This window comes from Amblyomma mixtum, chromosome 3 (assembly GCF_055824585.1).
Source record: "Amblyomma mixtum isolate Tamu chromosome 3, ASM5582458v1, whole genome shotgun sequence".
Classification (NCBI taxonomy): Eukaryota; Metazoa; Arthropoda; class Arachnida; order Ixodida; family Ixodidae; genus Amblyomma; species Amblyomma mixtum.
Window position 1 is genome coordinate 420,102,865 of NC_143014.1, and position 18,845 is coordinate 420,121,709.

An 18,845-nucleotide genomic window follows, 5' to 3' on the forward strand; every position below is an offset into this window, starting at 1 on the left:
AGCGTGCGCGAAGTTGGTGCCGGGAGTGTTGTCAGAGGAGGAAAAGGCCAACCGGTAGGATCATCTTCATCATGTGAATGAGGCCCCGATTTTTTGCCCAGCACAAGGCGGCAACGCTACCTCAGCCGCCCTACAGCCTCGACTTGGCCCCGCCAGACTTTTTTCTATTCCCGAGAATAAAATCGACGCTCGGTACAGTCGGTTCAAAAGGCCGTGACGAGGGAGCTAAACAGCATTCCAGTCCAGGCGTTCCGGGAGGCGTACGAAAACTGTAAAACTCATTGGCAGTAGCGTGTAGGTGCGGAAGGGTGCTACCTTGAAAAATTGTAATCGTTTGTACTATTCTCTTGAATAAATTTAGTTTAAAAAAATGAGTCCTACTACTTTCAGAACAGACCATGTATTTTCATTTCAACAGAAAGAAAATCTAGCAGGCGCCATCAGGCTTTGGGCAACATCTTTGTGCGGGCCATGAGCTGTTCATTTTTACGCGTGCTGTATACGCTTGGCAATTTAGCAGCTTCGCGTCAACGTATCAACGCGCTTCTAACCCATAAACTCACCTCCTCGTAAAAGTGTTTGGCAAATGTGAGTAGGTTAGATTCTGCGCACGTGTGAACTTTATCAAATACTCCCTCATCAACAAGCCACGCCTCCCTCGGTGGACTCAGAAGACACCCACCGTTTAAGATGCCATTGAATAATGCGGGAACTGGTGGATAGTTCTCTTAAGCCAGGAGTATGTGCATGACGTAAATAAACCGATTACCCTCGGGTCATCCACCTCCTTCACACGATGGCAGCCCTGGCTATGCTCCTCAAGATAGACACTGGTGCACAGCCAACGCCCGTCGTGCTTCGCCAACCCCGTGAGCCACCAACTTTCTACGGAGAAGCACATAAAGATATAGAGTACTGCCTGGACATTTTCGACCATGTGGCAGCGCTCAACACCTGGGACGACAGCGCGAAGCTTCGAAACATCATTTTGCATTAGACGGCCCCGCCAGAACGTGGTTTGAAAACGACGAATCTTCCCTCACGACCTGGGCGACCTTCAAGAAGAAGCTACTTGGTACATTCCCTAGCGTGGTACGGAAGGAAAAAGCAGAGGTACTGCTGCAGTCACGAATTCAACGCCCAAACGAGACCGTGACTGCGTATGTGGAAGATATGAAACGCCTTTTCATGCGCGCCAACCGTGACATGAATGAAAAAAAGAAGCTCTAGTTCTTGATGCGTGGTGTGAAGCAGCAACTCTTTGCCGGGCTGATACGGAAACCTCCAAAAACCATCGCCGAGCTTGTAGTTGAAGCTTCCACCATCAAAAAGGTCTTGACGCCGGGACCCGTCGCTACAGCCGACCACTTGCTGACGGCAAGCTACCCAGAAGATACCACTGCAAGCGGGGATAACCTGCGAAATCTAATTTGCCGAACTCTTCGCGAAGAACGTCGCAGACTGCTGCCATCCTCAGCACAGCAGACGCAAGAGACTCAGATGGCGTCGCTCACGGACATCATTCCAGCATCAAGTACAGCATGCACTTGGCTCCCCGTCACCGACGACACCAACAGAAGCTGAAGCCATGACCTACGCCGCTGCACTACCCAGTCCTCCACCTCGACGAGGCCCCCCAAGCCCTCTTCGACGGACACCAGTTCTGCAAGAACCATGGCCCCTAGCTCCCGCAAGCCCCCCTTACGAGCGACGCAACAGATTTAGGAAATGCGACGAGTGGAGGACTCCCGACAACCGCCCAATGTGTTTCTATTGTGGCCGCATCGGGCACATTCTTCGCCACTGCCCGTACAGACTCAACGGCCTGCGGGGTTTCGCTATCGACGCCCCACGACCGCTCCCCGGCCAGCGACCATGGGACCACGACTCGTTGCGCAGAGCCGTCCCGTCAAGCCGTCTCTCCCGATCCCCGTCGCTGTTCACCACATGCTTTGCTTCGCCGGGCCGCAGGTACGCCGCCGCTGTCCGAGGAAGGTCCCATAGCCCCCGTAATGAAAACTAAGCAAAGCAACCTGTGGAAACGACGAAGATCCTCAACCGACCACGCCATACGAAGACGCCGCACACACCACGCCGACGCTGCATAGTAAGACAACCTCGATCACGACGCGAAACGCCTTCAACATGACGCCGCCATCCAGAACAGCTTCGACCACACGCCCCATTCACGATTCACATACCCGACGAAGCCGAGACCAGACGCCGAGGACAACGTGCAAAGCCAGAGCCAGGGCATCCGACTTAGAAGTTGTCTATGGCCGGAAAGTTACGGCTCTAGTCAGCACAGGAGCCGATTATTGGGTGCTGAATAGAACATTCGCTGCGGAGCTGAGAAAAGTAACCACCGCTTGGGTCGGCCCACAGATTAGCTCCGCGAGGGGCCATCTCATTACGCCTTCAGGACGATGCACAGCGTGAGTGACTCTGAACGGACATTCCTATCCCGCGACCTTCGTTGTGCTACAGCAATGTTCCTGCGAAGTGATCATCAACATAGATTTCCTTAATGAGCATGAGCCGATCATCGACATGAGATCCAAGCTGATCACGCTTTCCACGGACGAGGCCTTCCGCTCGATGAGCACTCTAAAACATCACGTTGCATTTTTGTGCCCTCTAGAAACAAGTGTGTCCTACCCCGCTAAAGCGTCATCATCACTACAGGTGCCACGGAAGGAAATAACACAGAAGCCATCATCGAGGGGAACATGCAATTGCTTCTCGACCGAGGAATCGGCATCGCAAGAGGCATTGCACATTTCCGCAAAGGCCAAGCCGAAGTACTGCTGACTAACCTCAACGAAGAATACCGGCACGTTAACAGAGGAACGATGATTGCTTTCTTCGAAGAAATATCCGACGCACAAGACTCCTTCGCCCTATCCGACCCATCTGCACAAGATTCCCCTCACCAAGAGAACACGTCCATTTTAAACATCAACCAATACCTGCCCCCGAACAGACAAGACCAGATCCACAATCTGCTTCAAAGCTACAGCGAGTGTTTATCGTCATCGTCGAAGGTCTGACAAACGCCGATTCCAAAGCATCGCACTATAACCGCCCAGAACGTTCAACCTCTCCGCCAAAGCCCCTACCATGTGCCCCAGAAGAATGACAAGCCATCCGGGACCAAGTAGAAGAAATGCTTCCCGACGACGTTATCCAGCCTTCGAATAGCCCCTCGGCGGCACCGGTCGTTCTAGTGAGAAAGACGGCGCACATCGATTCTGCGTCGATTACTGCCGCTTGAACAACATAACAAAGAAGGACGTCTACCTCCTATCGCACACACTGAATCGGCTCTGCAACGCCAAGTACTTCTCATCGATTGACCTCAAGAGCGGCCACTGGCAAATTGAAGTCGATGAAAGAGATCGCCAGAAGACCGCAATCATCACTCCGGATGGCCTCTTCGAGTTCAAGGTGATGCCATTTGGACTCAGTTCCGCACCAGCGACGTTTCAGCAAGAAATGGATACAGTGCTGGCAGATCTGACGTGGCAAATTTATCTGGCATATTTAGATGTCGTTGTTGTCTTTGCTTCGAACTTTGAAGAGCACCTAAAAAGGCGTCGAGCGCTATTAGACGCGATCGGCCTAACCTTGAAAGGAGAGAAGGGCCACTTTGCCTCTGAAAAGCTGTTGTTTTTAGGTGGCATCGTGAGCAAGGAGGGAGTACACCAAGACCCGCAGAAAACAGCAGCTATCGCACTATTTCAACTGCCGGCCGATAAGAAAGCTGTGCGCAGATTCCTCGGACTGTGAGCGTACTACCGACGATTTGTCAAGACCTTTTCATGCATCGCCGAGCCTATGAACCGTTGGTTGGTTTGATTTATTGGGGTTTAACGTCCCGAAGCAACTCAGGCTATAAGGGACGCCGTACTGAAGGGCTCCGGAAATTTCGACTACCTGGGCCTCTAGAATTTCGCATTCATCGAAATTCAGCCGCCGCGGACGGGATCGAACCCGCGTCTTTCGAGACAGCAGCCGAGCACCGTAACCACTGAGCCACCGGGGCGGCTGAGCCTATGAACCATTTGAAAAAGTCAGACATGTCGTTTAAATGGGAAGCACCGCAAGTAGAAGCCTACAAAGAACTTCAGCGTCGTTTACAGTCCCCCCTCCCTCCTCCAATCCTCGCGCACTTTGATGAAAACGCAGAGACTCCAATTCATACCGATGCAAGCAGCGCGGGCCAAGGCGCTGTCCTCGTTCGAAAAGTTTACGGACTGGAAAAGGTAATCGCATACGAGGCCCGCGCTGTCCTCGTTAGAAAAGTTTACGGACTGTAAAAGGTAATCGCATACGCTAGCCATTCTCTGTCCAAGGCTGAGGCTAATTATCCGACAACTGAGAAGGAGTGCCTTGCCATTATCTGGGCTACGTGGAAATTCTGCCCCTACCTGTACGAACGACCGTTCAAGGTGGTCAGCAATCACCACGCAACTTGCCAGTTTGAAGAACCCCTCCGGCCGCCCCGCTCGGTGGAGCCTGACACCTGCCTCTCAGGAGCCCCTGTAGATGCTCCGCCGCCGGACGACCATGAGTACGCCTTCCTGGGACCCATCAGCTCCAAGACGTTCTTCAGGCTTGACGCGACGAGCAAACAGCTGGAAATGTCGGGTTTTCTTCCACTTCCGCCGCATTCTAGAGGAGTATTACTGGCCTCGACTATCTGCCGATGTCACACATTATGTGAAAACCTGCCGAGATTGTCAGTGACGAAAGGCCCCTCAAACCCGACCAGCAGGATTTTTGAACCCCATTGAACCCCTCTCAAGGCTCTTTCAGCATATCGGGATGGACTTGCTTGGCCCTTTCCCGAAATCACGGTCTGGAATTAAGTGGATCATTATAGCGACCGCCTATCTGACCCGCTGTGGCGAGGCAAACGCCATACCGAACGAAACAGGAGCAGAAGAATCCCAAATTTTTCGTGGGGTGCATTCTTCTGCGACACGGCGCGCCAGATGTGCTCATCACGGACAGAGCAACAGCATTCACGGCGGAACTGACGCAAGCCACCCTGCGTTGCATCCAAACCAGCCGCCGAAGGACAACTGCATACCATCCGCAGACCAACCGACTGACCGAGCGCCTAAACCCATCGTCGATATGCTCGCCATGTATGTTGAGGCCGAACACAAACCTGGGAAGTCATCCTGCCTTACATCGTCTTCGCCTGCAACACCGCAGTGCAGGAGATCATCCAGGGGTGGTATTCTCCCGGTGTCGTCTTTTGCGACATGTCGCCTTCACTCTTCGGTCATTGGCTCGAGCCGCGGTGATGGCGGCGTGACGACACGGATCCGCCTTCCTGCTACGTCATCGTGACGTCGCCCCAATTTACTACGCTTAGTCGAACAACGGAATGTGCTGAAGCGATTCGTGCGGGCGACGGGCTAGGAAATTGATACTAGACGCTATGGATCCCACTCTCCATGCCTGGTTTTTGAGCCGCGAAGAAGAGTGCCGTGTGCGCGGGAACCGCGGCCCATTTGCTTTGACCGACTGTAAGGAGATAGCGCCACCCAGCGTCGATTGTGAGGCAGAAGACAAAAAAGCACGAGGAGCGCGTGCGGAGGGGTACGCCGGGACAGGTGGAAGAGGATTACGTGGGAGAGAAGAGAAGAGCGCGGTGGGCGACGGACGTGGACGAGTTCTGCTGGCTCCCCGAGTTCCGGGCTTGGGCCTAAGCCGCAGACGTCCGGGACACCAGACCCGGACATCCGTCGTCGAGAGCTTCAACCACCAGGTCCAGGCGCCACTCTTCTCCGTCCATCCGTCAGCTGCTCCACACAGGCCACCTCTGGCGCCTACGTGTCGCACCCGGGCTACCAGACCTGGGAACCGTGCTGGGAGCCCACAGACGCTGACGCTGCGGTAGCGTTGAAGGCCAACGTGGAAAACGCCGGCAACAGTGCATCGACCCTGGAACGCCCAGAGACTGCCTGACTGCCCGACACCCAGCCAGTCCTCCCCGCTCGATGCTCGTATGAGAGACAAGTAGTGTGCCTTTCCTTCTTGACTTTCTTTTTCATGTATTTTGCGCGAGGATTTTGTTCTGTTCTCCCGTGTGTTTTTTCCGTGTGTTGTTGCGTTGCTCTCTTGTCTCTTTCCTCTTTTCACGCCCATACTGAAATTGGTTTCCTTTCCTATAAAAGCCGCCTCGTTTATTGCTTATACATTTAGTGTATGTGTAAATTCAACCTGTAATCTTCCAAATCCTCACACCGACGAAGCTTTTCGATGTCGCCACGGCTATCGTGCGAGTCGGCACACGACAACACTGGGTCTCCTTTCCTCGCACTCCATCGGAGCGAGCAGTAGTGAAGCGGGGATTCTTGCGGCGCAGCCAAATTACCGTCTGCTGAGCCGGGCTGCCGCTCGCCATGCGAACTTTGCACCGTCGTAAACAGACGACAAAGCAGGCGTTGCCCGCAGCAAGGAGATGGCATTATAAGTACTCATTGACTGTGGTGTGTACATTATGCTGCTTGAAATAAAAAAGAATCATCTCTGCTATAATTAACAACTACTGCTGCTAGTGAATCAGCAGTGGTAAATTGTCGCTCCTCGGAGTAAATGAAAGCATCACCGACGAAAGTGCCGGTGGCGTTTTGCTTTTCTTCAAGCAACTGTACGCAATTTTTAGGCCCCGCCCTAATGAGACATGTCGCAAAAGGCGACACCGGGAGAATACCACCCCAGATGACGACTGTTATGCTTGTCCATGGCAGGGAGGCCACGACCACGCTGGACGCCGTACTACCCAAAGTTACTGAAGAAGATAATGTAGACGTCGCTGCCTATCTCAAACGCACAAAAGCCCGAAGACTTACCCGATTACGGATAAAAGACCAGCAGCGGACCGACGCCAGACGCTACAACCTACGAAGACGCAAAGCGGAGTACAAGCCAGGAGACCGAGTCTGGGTTTGGACGCCGATTCGCCGCCGTGAATTGAGTGAAACGCTTTTGCAACGCTATTTCGGGCCGTACAACGTTCTTCGTGGGCTAGGTAAACTGAACTGTATAGTCGTTCCTGCCCAAATGGCAGCATGCCAGCGACGCTTGGTTTGGGATGCAAGACGCGCCTAGATTTTTCTCGACTGATCGCATCCAGGCGGAGCCGATTCCACGTTGTTCCAGAATGTTCTAGCAACTTTCCAAGCTTTATATCAAAATTCCGATATCAGCTTTAAAAAGAGTACGGCCAAGAACGGCGGGCATTTTTTTAGACGACCAGCGAGCACGACAGTTGCTAGGCCGCCGCCGAGTCATTCAGCTGTTTGTGGGCGCAAGTCAGCCCAAATAAAGAGTTGCGTTTAGAAGCCATTCTCGCTGTTCTCCTGCTCGCCGGACTGCAGTAACCCCTACGTGACAATATATTTGCCTAAACTGCAAAAAAAAAAAGCTAATGCACTTGTATACCTTTCGATTTCATTTGAGGCACACGCGCCTATGCGGGATCGTTCTGCAGTTTGCGCGTATTGTTTCGGTGCTCTACAGAGCTTGCGAGTAAAGCATGGACTGGCAACATTCGATTGTTTAAAGAATACGTGTGGTGTATAGAGGGAGTAGTGCAGCGGCAGAAGCGAATATGCCGTACTGCGTAACCATAGAGCAAGTTGTGCAGTGAATCTCCTGCACAATCCTGAAATTTTCCGTTACTGTTCCTATATTGATCTCCCTTCCCTCTCTATTACTACCTCCAAAACCAGCTAACGAATCACAGAGTGATTCGCGACGAGGTTGCAACTGCTGGAGGCCGCCATTTTGGCTCTAAATTACAGCCGCCAATACACAGGAGAACTTTGTCATGCCAGAAAGAAACTTTGCAGGGATACTGAAAATATTCACTCTCTTTGGGAAAAAAAAAAGTTTCGTTCTTCCATAATGTTCCCTTCGCAGATAGGCACAAAACTATTCTTTCATCAATAGTTCATTCTCAAAAATCCTCGCTACCTGCCTCCAAATAGTGCGGATAAAGGTAAATTGCCATCGCCCGGCACCTGTACGCAACTATAACTCGAAACAGTCCTAAGGCATGCGCAAACAAGCTCACACTTATACACGATCTCTTGCGTAGATACAGGAGGGTTCAAAGAAGGCCACAACTATCCTGGGTAGAGTTTGCGCTCTAAACAGGTGTTTATTTTATTCTCTACGCTAGAGACAACCCGCAGTGGCTATGCAAAAGAAGCTGCCATTATGTGGCAATGACTTCTGAACTGACCTGATTCGCGCGTGGCGCTAGGCTTCCAGTGGAAGTCGTTGCCCCGCCCTTGTAGCTCTTACTCCATAAACAGGGAATGTTATCCCTGTGTGGGAACATCTCGATATCTCGATATCCAGGTGAAAAAAAAAGCTTTTATATGCTGCTAATTGTTTGAAATCCGCGCAGGTATCACCCGAAATGAACTCCTTGAGAAAACCCAAAGATAAACAGCGCAGCTACAATCCTCTGCCCATTACCTCGTAAATAGCGCACAGTACTTTGAACACCACACGTGAGCTTCAGTATAGAGCGGCTAAATTCTAAACAGGCGAATGGACAGAAGTGCATCATGGCACACAATATCTCTACGCTCTGACTTTGCGTAGCACGAATATGTTTCCTGACTATTACGCCTGGTCGCGAAATATAAATTAAACTAAAAACTGACGGCAAACATGAAATAAAGACCTTGTATTGCTCACGGTTTACTTCCCTAAAGGTTCAGGTAGCAGCGTGTTCAGCACTGCACCTGTGGCTGAAAGCGTAAATAAAGGAAATAACAGGGGCAGAAAGCATTTGATAAATTTGCCACGACTACAAGGAAGTAACACTGCAGTACACAGCTTATCAAGGCAGATACCCCGCTGTCTGCATGCGGCGGAAGCGTAGCTTATTGGTCACGGACCATCGACACACGTACACAACGGCCATTCTTTCCAAAACGTCAATAACGGATGACCGAGAACGCACTTGCACAAATAGAGAAGCATACTCTCAGTGGCCTATTGCAAAAGAACCGAAAAATAAAAAGAAAACTTCTTTAAGAAATTCGTTGTACCAACATGGTCCTATTTTAACCTAACTTTGACACCTTCTTAGAACTGGCTTCTTCATTAGCAGGATCACTCAGCCAGTACTTGTTCCGTCGCGTTCTCGAATCGCCGGAAGCTGCTGAGCTGGCACTGTAATTTAGAGAGGCGAATAAGTCCTTTTTTTGAAGCTGCTGTTTAATGCAATGATTTCGGTTCATAGGACTTAACTGCGACTTGCGTTAAAAGTAGCCATTACTCTCTTTTTGCGGTGTCGTGCCCCCCAGCGTTGAATGATTTGTTTAAGCGAGTGTTAGCATCTTTGTCGGGTATTTGTTTCACACTGTCTGACATTTTGCTCATGCTCTCGGGTGATGTAGAGTCAAACCCTGGCCCAATGTCAAAAGCTGAGGCTGAAGCATTTGTCGAGGCTCTGGATGCTATCCGTTAGCTAGAAGAAGAACATGCTTCATTACTGGAGGAAATTAAAAACGCAAAGGAGAAGCAGGTAGCAACTGAAAATGAAGTTCGACTGCTGACTGCTAAACTGGCGGCATTGGAAGCATCCATATCATCGAGTGGCGCATCAGAAGACAGGGCAAATGCTGATGCTGAAGCTGTGCTTGGTGTCTCGGAACGTCTGACAGCCATTACGTCAAGATGTGACGACACTGAAAATAGGATGCGACGCTCCAATCTACTCTTCTTTGGGGTGGATGATGACGAACAGGAAGACTGGGCAATGTCTGAAAATAAAGTAATTAATCTCTGCTTGGATAAACTGGGTATCGCTACAACTGGCCAACAATTTGAACGAGTTGACAGACTAGGCAAATATGATTCTGAAAAGCAGCGGCCTATTATAGCTAAGCTCACGTATTTTAAGGACAAGGAACGCATCCTATCTTTTGGGCATAAACTGAAGGGAACAAATTTTGCCATTCGTGAAGATTTTTCAGTTACAACACGAAAAGCCAGGGCAAAGCTGATTCAGTTCGCAAAAACGCACAAAATGAAATTCAAGCTATCAGTTGACAAGCTACATATGAATTCACAAACATATGTCTACGTCGTCGTTACTGACTCAGTCATCCTGTCTGATCTGTAGTCACTACCCATCTCGTGTGCTCGCAACTGTCAAAAACCTAAACCAGCCGTCGTCTCTTCACCTTTATCAATTTCATTTGCTATCATCCGAAGTATCCTATCAAAGCGCGCTCTTGTCACATCTTTTCTGGAGGACAGTGATCCTGACGTTATCGTATTCACTGAAACGTGGCTGCACCCCGATATCGGTGATCATGAAGTTATTTCAGCCTCCAGTCCATTCAACATATACAAACGTGATCGCCCGCATAGGCGAGGGGGCGGAGTCCTATTAGGTATAAAGAAATCAGTTGCTTCCTTTGTCATTGATACCGATTCGGACCTTGAAATAATCTGGGCAGCAAGCATGATTTCTTCTAGAAAACTTTTAATGGGTAACTGCTACCGAGCCCCGGATTCCGACAATTCTTTTTTAAATAAACTTCATGACAGCATGGCTAAGGCGTTTGAACTCATTCCAGCCGATATCACTTATCTGTTTGGGGATTTTAACTTTCCGCAGATTGACTGGACAAAGCTCTCATCCCCTTGTAATGCCTCATTAAGATTCATAAACGTGACTTTAGATTTTAACCTATTTCAAGTAGTTACCAAGCCCACCCGTGGTTCCAATATACTAGATCTCATCTTTACAACAGCCCTTGAAACAGTCGGTAACATTTCATACTTAGATGGATTTAGTGACCATGATTTGCTTCAAGTGACTATTAACATTCCGCTTCCCTTTACTGGAGTCACAAGAAAGCAAATTCGCGATTACAACAGAGCTGATTATGCCCTTATTAACACCGAACTCGAAAAGATTGCCGACAAAATACTACTGCCTTTATTTCAAGATAGGTCAATCAATGATAACTGGATTCTCTTCCGAGAAAAGCTGTCAGAATTAGTAGCCAAATACGTCCCGCTCATCAGTATAACTAATAATAAATCTAACCCTTGGTTCACGAAACTCCATCACAGAATGAGAAATAATAAAAAACGGCTGTACAAAAATGCAAAGCGCGTGAGTTCTCCAAGTGCTTGGAATAATTACAAAAGCTATCTAAACACTTACTGCTCTGCTATTTGCGACGCTAAAGATACATATTATTCACAAGACCTTCCAGCACTGCTCAAGAACAATCCCAGCAAGTTCTGGAAGGTAATAGGTCGGCGTAACATTAGTAACGATATTTCAATACATGACAACAACAACATTCCCTACTCTGATGCTGACAGCGCAACAGCATTTAACTCATTTTTCACATCTGTATTCACTAGAGAAGACAGTTCCTACATTCCTTGCGTGCCCGATTTTGACTACCCGTACATGGCTCCGATTGATATTACTCTCGAAGGCATAATCCGATTGATCACTAACCTGAAAGTGTCTTCTTCATGGGGCGTCGATGAAATTAATTCCAAAATATTAAAGAGCACCATATCCGCGTCTAGTAACATCTTACTTCATATCTTTCGGCAGTCATTATTAACAGGGATGCTTCCGAATGACTGGAAAATAGAATAAGTGGTACCAGTTTAAAAAGTGGCAATAAACATGCACGTGAAAATTATCGACCGATTTCTCTAACATGTATCTGCTGCAAGATGCTCGAGCACATTATTGCGTCTCATATTTACGGTCACTTGGAATCTGTTCATTTCTTTTTCCCCAATCAGCATGGTTTTAGGAAAGGCTTTTCCTGTGAATCACAGTGATTCGAATTCACTGCTGACCTTCATTCCAACATGAACAACAATTTACAATCTGATTGTGCATTCCTCGACTTCGCAAAAGCATTTGATCGTGTAGCTCACTGTCGCCTAATATCTAAGCTTTCGGCGCTTAAACTAGATGCTCTAACTTTGTCATGGCTCCGTAATTTTCTTTCGAATCGGCAACAGTTCACAGTCATTAATAATCACTTATCTCCTCTTTCTGATGTTACGTCAGGTGTGCCACAAGGGAGCGTCCTTGGTCCCTTACTCTTCTTAATTTACATAAACGACCTGCCGTGCAACATTTCATCCCGCATACGAATATTTGCTGACGATTGTATTGTATACCGATCCATAAAGAGTACTGACGACCACATTTCACTTCAAACTGACCTGGATTTAATTCATGATTGGTGTAGAACATGGCTAATGACCCTAAATGTTTCCAAGTGTAAAATAATCAATTTTTCTCAAAAATCAGCAAACTCTTACTTCCCTTACCACATTAATAACAACATATTGGGTCGGGCTACTCAATACAAATACTTAGGTGTTCACTTCTCACCAAACCTTTCGTGGACTGCTCACATAACCACCATTACTGCCAATGCTTCACGTTCATTAGGTTTCCTGCGCCGCAACTTACAAAGCACCACTGCTAATGTGCGTAAACAAGCATATTTAACTTTTGTTAGATCTCAGCTCGCGTATGCGTCGCCCATTTGGTCTCCTCACCAGAAGTACCTAATTGACATGCTAGAAGCAATCCAAAATAGGGCTAGTCGATTTATTTCACGAAATTATAGTTTTAAATCAAGTATTACCCAAATAAAGCTGGACCTTTCACTCCTTCCATTAAGAACTCGTCGAGACATAGCCCTTTTATCTCTTTTTCACAAATTAATCCATGCCACTCGGTCACCGTTATCGCACCTGCAACGACACTCTTATTCATCAACCAGATCGCACAATAACCTCAGCTACACACGCATTTATGGCAGTACTCACGCATTTAACTTTTCTCCGCTCCCACGTGCTATATGTCTATGAAACGATCTTCCAAACTGCATTGCATCGCAGCGCAACCATGGCACGTTTCATAATCATCTGGTCAAACATTATATCGATAACACCTAGCACGTTTTCTTCTTTGCCCGAGTCATGCCTTTTTTTTTGTCACACCCTCTATATCAGCCCATTTGCCTTCCTGTGTATTTGCTCATGTTCTGTTTTTCCCGTTACTATTATGTCTTAATTACATTCTAACTTTTTTTATTTTTTATTCAATGTTTTTCTCCATGTAATTTGTACAGTCGTGATAATTTCTAATCAGCTTTTAGAACGTAACAGTGTTTGTTTCTATGCATTTTTGGGTTTTTTCTAGCTTCTGTTGTACATATTTATTGCTCCCCCCTTACACAATGCCTCCCTGGAGGCCTGTAAGGTATCTGTAAATAAATAAATAAATAAATAAAACTAGAGCAAGTGGGCTCTCAAGGTGGGCCTGGGTTACATGAGCTCAGACTGGCTGCTCTCTTCAGTCATGTGCGCTATCTGTGCTCATGTTATCCACGTGGGCCCATTACTTACGAGTGTTGTAGCTTTCGCAGTCGATAATGTTTCCATACCCATAATTCCTAATATTTTAGAGCGCAGCTCTTTGGCGACCGCTTCTGCGTTTCGCGGCGTCGCCGTCGCCGTTTTCCGTCGCAACCAGCAGTGGACACCCTTTAAGCTGAGAAACCAATGGACTGGGAGCTTGCAAAGCAGAGGTTAAAATTGGTAAATTGGTTTTTGAGGAACGCAAATGCGCAGTATGTCTCACACATCTAGGTGGACACCTGAACCAGAGGAAATGAACATAACTGCCCTCTTGGAACATTGGACACCTCAATCGTGCTTTAAGCTACGTGGCGGTGGTGTAAGATGAGCGCTGCATGCGCTGGGATTCACAACCTTGTGCCAGAAACGCGGCGCTGAAGTCACAGCCCTTCGGCGTTCGTTGTGTTCATTGGCGTTGGCGTTTACAACGCCTTACGCTCCGATAATTTTAAGGATAGGAAGTGCGCGTAACTAGCTCCCTGGTTCAGCGGACGCCTAAATCACGCTTATAGGTACGTGGGGTGATGACAGAGAGATGTGGGCTGCACGCATGAGCCCTGAGAACGGTGAGCGAACTTTCGCGATCAACCATTAACTGCCACCTGCCTGGGTGGCAGAGGGGTGGGAACTTTAATGTACATATAAAGACAAACAGGAATTTCTTACCACTTATGCGGGAGAGCACCCCGTTCCTCTCACTCGTAACGCCTCCCACGGCTGACAACCTCACCAAATACTTCCGTACACTTCATCTTTGAAAACCAGACATTGACGCAGCAAGTCGAACTTATATCCATCTATTTCTCCCACCACGAAGCGTCCTTCACGACAAACAATAACTGTTAGTGGAGTACTTCTTGAAGAAAGAATATGTGTGAAAAATAAGTTGTCTGTAATTGTACATACATGTCTTGCTCGAATTCCTTGCCTCAATCTATCGAAAAGCTTAAACAGCTAATGAGCTGCGCTCAAATTTCGCATTAGGAATTAACGTAAACTTCGGCAATTTTTTTTCCTTGACATGAATTGCAGGCAATCTCCGAAATACGTTGTCTGTGGTACTGTATTCCGGGATCAGTAATTTGAAAGGATCTCGTTTTCTAATCTTTTGACTTTTTGCCTTAATCGGCCAGTTCCTGGAGAGTTAGGAAAGGTCGACTGCCGTCGCAGCAACTGCCATAAACGGAGCTACACTACCATTTTAGCAAGCAGTGTTATCGAATAACTTTTGAGTTGAAGAAGGGTAAGCAATCCAAAAGAACAGAAAATAGCGAGGTTCTTTATCCCACGGCCGACTGGCGCGGAAATGACCCGCCCAACGACGAATTTTGCATGCCAAGTTGTTACTTCCGGCGGCGCTTCTATTTCAAGAAATTAGAGCGTTGTTGTGCGATGAGATGGTTGAGTTAATGTTGAAACCTGAGCATGTGTTATCCGTTTGCAGCCTATGAACCAGGACTTTCTTCTTTAGAGCAGTCTTTCTTCTTTAGAGCAGTCCATATAGTGTAGAAGACACGCCTCCCTACCAAAGAGACGCGATATTTAATGCTGCAGAAGTTTTTCGCATTTTTAACCAGTTCACTGAAGAAACTCGTGGGTTAAGCAGCTACCGTCACAGATTCTTGGGCACATATGCGTGACCGCTGTGCTTTGCGGACATCACTACAAGAAAGACCACAGTTCAAGTAGGAATAAGCCTAATATGAGGGAAATTTTTTATTAATCATGATTGGTGGTTTGCGGGGTTTAACGTCCCAAAGCGACTCAGGCTATGATTGACGACGTAGTAAAGACCTCAGGAAATTTCGACCACCTGAGGTTCATTAACGTGCCCTGACATCGCACAGTACACAGGCTTCAAGCATTTTGCCACCCGCGACTTTCGGGTCAGCAACCAAGCAGCATAACCACTGCGCCACCGCGTGGTTTATTTATATTTTATTATTATTGGAGGTGCACTCAAGAACTCAATAATAAAACGGCTGACGGGCAGAACTGAGTCCTGAGTCCCAGAAAAGAAGTAGTGTCAAGCCAGTGATGAAGATTACATCCTAAACGCTAACGTCCATCTGAAGAGGCCATGCGGTGGTGCGTACCTTGGTGTTCATGGCGCGGCTCACAGCAAGGAACAGCCAGCAGCTTTTTATTTAGATTGGAAGCGCAAGCTCTTAAGCGATATACTGAAGGCACGCAGCCAAGGTGTGGCGGCGCCATCGTGCTCGGCAGCGAAGTGTTTGAATGATACCAGCTTGTGACGTCTAAGTATTTTCTTTCCATAGTAGTTTTCCCTAATTCGTAGAAATGAAATTCTCGGAATGGATGTGGAAGTCTAAATAGAAGTGGAGAAATCTCTCGGCAAATGGCAGCAATCTCCTAATTCGGAGAATTTCATGCTCGACTCATGCAGTACTTGCGCCCAGTAGCTCAATAGCCAGTGGCGACGTTCTGTGGAGAAATTGGCGTAGGTGTAGTTTTCTTTTAAAGCAAAACACTTTTTATCGATTGGTTCGGATCAAAGCTATCAAAACTACTTTTGATGTTATGTTACCGAAAACAGGAAGGTCCGAAAAATGGGGTTAAAGTATAATGATGCTAGTCTATCAAATCAAGGTTGGTTAATTCTCAACAAAATGTTACATCCTTAAATAAAGTACAAAAGCTGTTAATGCTTGATCACATAAATTTTATTCGCTTTGGTTACCATTAGAAACTCGCGTTTTTTAACGTGCAGCAAAAATTAATAAAATAAAACGCCCAGAGTACCGCCGTCACCCAAGGCGCCAGTCCGGGCCCCGTCGGGAACTTTCAGAACGCCCAGGAGATCGGCCTCCTGCGCAATACACACAAAATAAAGAAGAGGGCTTGTTGCTGAATTAGCGACTTGGCTTACAAAGGTCGCAGCATTCAGACACAGGCCGCTCAGGTTACAAAGGCTGCCGGAGTACCGTCAAGAATGGTGCATGCATCGTTACATGTAGAGTTAATGCCCCTGTGGTTGCACAAAGAATATTCTGAAATCACCCGCGGAAATAACAGCCTGCGACCCTTAGAACAGCCGGCGTAGTCGATAAGTCTTCCTCCGGAACATTTCTGTCAGCGAGTTGTATTTTGAAGCGAAAATCTTCACTGCGCTAGTCAACACCGCGCTTCGCATGAGCCGGCGTAGGTCGGAGCACGAGTGACGTCACGCACGGCACAGGCTACTGAGCATGTGCGGCGCCGCTTCCCCTGACAGCCACCGTTTGACCTTTCGCCGTAGCCGTGCGCAGTGCGCATTTGAAAGGAGGGGTATATAAGGGGCGCTTGCCCTTAGAACAGGCGTATGCTGCCGAGCGCTATGCGTCATAGTGTGACGTTCGCCGCATGCGCGTGCTTATCGCGGAGGCCGGCTGTAGGTATAACCGCTTGGTAGAGAATAGGCGTGCGCATTCAACATGGAAGGAGACGAGAGTGTTCCTACCGATACAGAAGTGATCATAAAGCATAACCATAAGCTAAACCATAAGCATCACCGTAGCTTTTCGCTTGGAGATATCCAGGCTTAACCTTAGCTAAGCCCCAGCCAATTTTTTTTTCTTCCGCAGCAGCCACGGTGGCGGCGCCCCCGATTGATCATCTATGTGAATTTTGGTTTGCGGCCTAAAATCATAAGCGGCTGGAAGCGGGTGGAACCCTTTGTGGAACTGTTCCTGAAAAATATTCATGGCTGATGAGGGTTTAACGTCCCAACGCTAGTTAGGCTTGATATCTGGGATAAAAATACAATACAACTGAACTTTTAACGTTATTTACGGGTCGGCGCATCCGTGAAAGGACGGATATTTAGAAAGTAACTTGCTTCGCGTAAAGTAAACCTTCATATATTTCAGTTGGTATTCGAACCCATGACGCTTCCGACTCCAGCAACGCACGCTACCGACTTGGCCAAAAAGGAACATTTGTGTCGCATTACTATGTCGTGTGGCCTTTCATGTAATGTGGCATCTTACGAGTCTGTTAAAAAGTATGGGTTTAAGTAGAGAAGCTCTACTTACGGAATAGTTATCAAGCGAGAAGCAAAGTGCATGTTAGCGTTTCATAACCTCTTTGCTTCACGCCAACATGCCGACGCCGACATGCAGCGGCCATCGGAAAACCTTCGCTATCTGACGTGCGCCACCGCACCAAAAAAAGGGCGCGCGAGCCTCGCAAACCTGCGTCAATGTGGAACCCTATTTTGTGGCCTTGTAATTCCTGTATAGTGTAGTGAGTACTAATCGATGTGTGTGTCTACAAAAGGTGCATTGTGCGCGTAAATTGCAGAGTGGAAGAGTTCTAAGGAAAGAACGTTTAGTATTTTTTAGGGGGCTTAACGTCTCAAAGTGACTCAGGCTATGAGGACGCCGTAGTGGAGTGGTCCGGAAATTTCGAGCACCTGGCGTTCTTTAACATGCAATAACATCACACAGCACACGAGTCTCTGGAATTTCGCCTCCATCGAATTTCGATCCCTGCGGCCGGGTTCTATCCCGCGTCTTTCGTGTCAGCAGCCAAGAACCATAACCGCTACAGGGAGCCATGAACGTTAACGCATCGTGCCCTTATGTGCGGAACTTAAGTCTCGAATACCTTAAATCCGTTGCCAACCATTGCGCATGTGAACTCAACGTTTGAACGATATGCCTGCGCTGATTATAAAAAAAAGAATATTGAAGTAGCTATTAGTTTTCCATAGCATTATGTTTACGCGCTGTGATCCCTTCTGGACGGCGCACTCCTTCGCGGCCATTTTGTGAACTGTTTCGAGTTAAGAATAACTCAGGCCAGAGCCGTCACCAGAAAAATGCGCTTGTCACAACGCATTTAGTGGCAAGGTGATGCCTAGACACTACTAACGTGAGAAACCTAAGTCTAATTGGTTACTCTCAATTCTAGAGGCCGCTTTGGACAGCACGCATGAAATACGGCATCGCCAACCGCTCAGGAACTCTGCGTGGAAGGGAAACATTATGCATGCGAATTCAAATCATACTGACGTTGTTGACCCGAAGCAGATCCTTGCATAATAAACATTCAGCAGCAGCCTCGGCAATTTAAGTTGTCCTTGAGGACGCTCTTATTCTCTTCAAGCAATTCAACACAATTAAATCGAAAACACCCGCAAGGCGTGCTGCTCGCCTATCTAAGCAAGATGCTAACGTATACTAGCATACTGTCAAAGCACTATGTACATATACGCGATCTGGGAAGAATCCAGATGCTTTGCCGTATGAATAGCGTGTAGCGAAGTAGTATCGACAACGTAGATGTGCAACTGGCTGCACGCGGAGCAGGAAAGAACGGGCTGAGATGCAAGCGGTATACGAGCGCCTCAAATGTGGTGCACCCTTTCAGACCTT

General features: G+C 47.8%; 1 pseudogene; it reads right to left on the bottom strand.

The window, feature by feature from the left end:
* Positions 1 to 1,496: 1,496 nt before the first annotated feature.
* LOC149357875 (uncharacterized) overlaps positions 1,497 to 18,845 on the bottom strand; it is a 61,132-nt pseudogene continuing 43,783 nt past the window's right edge.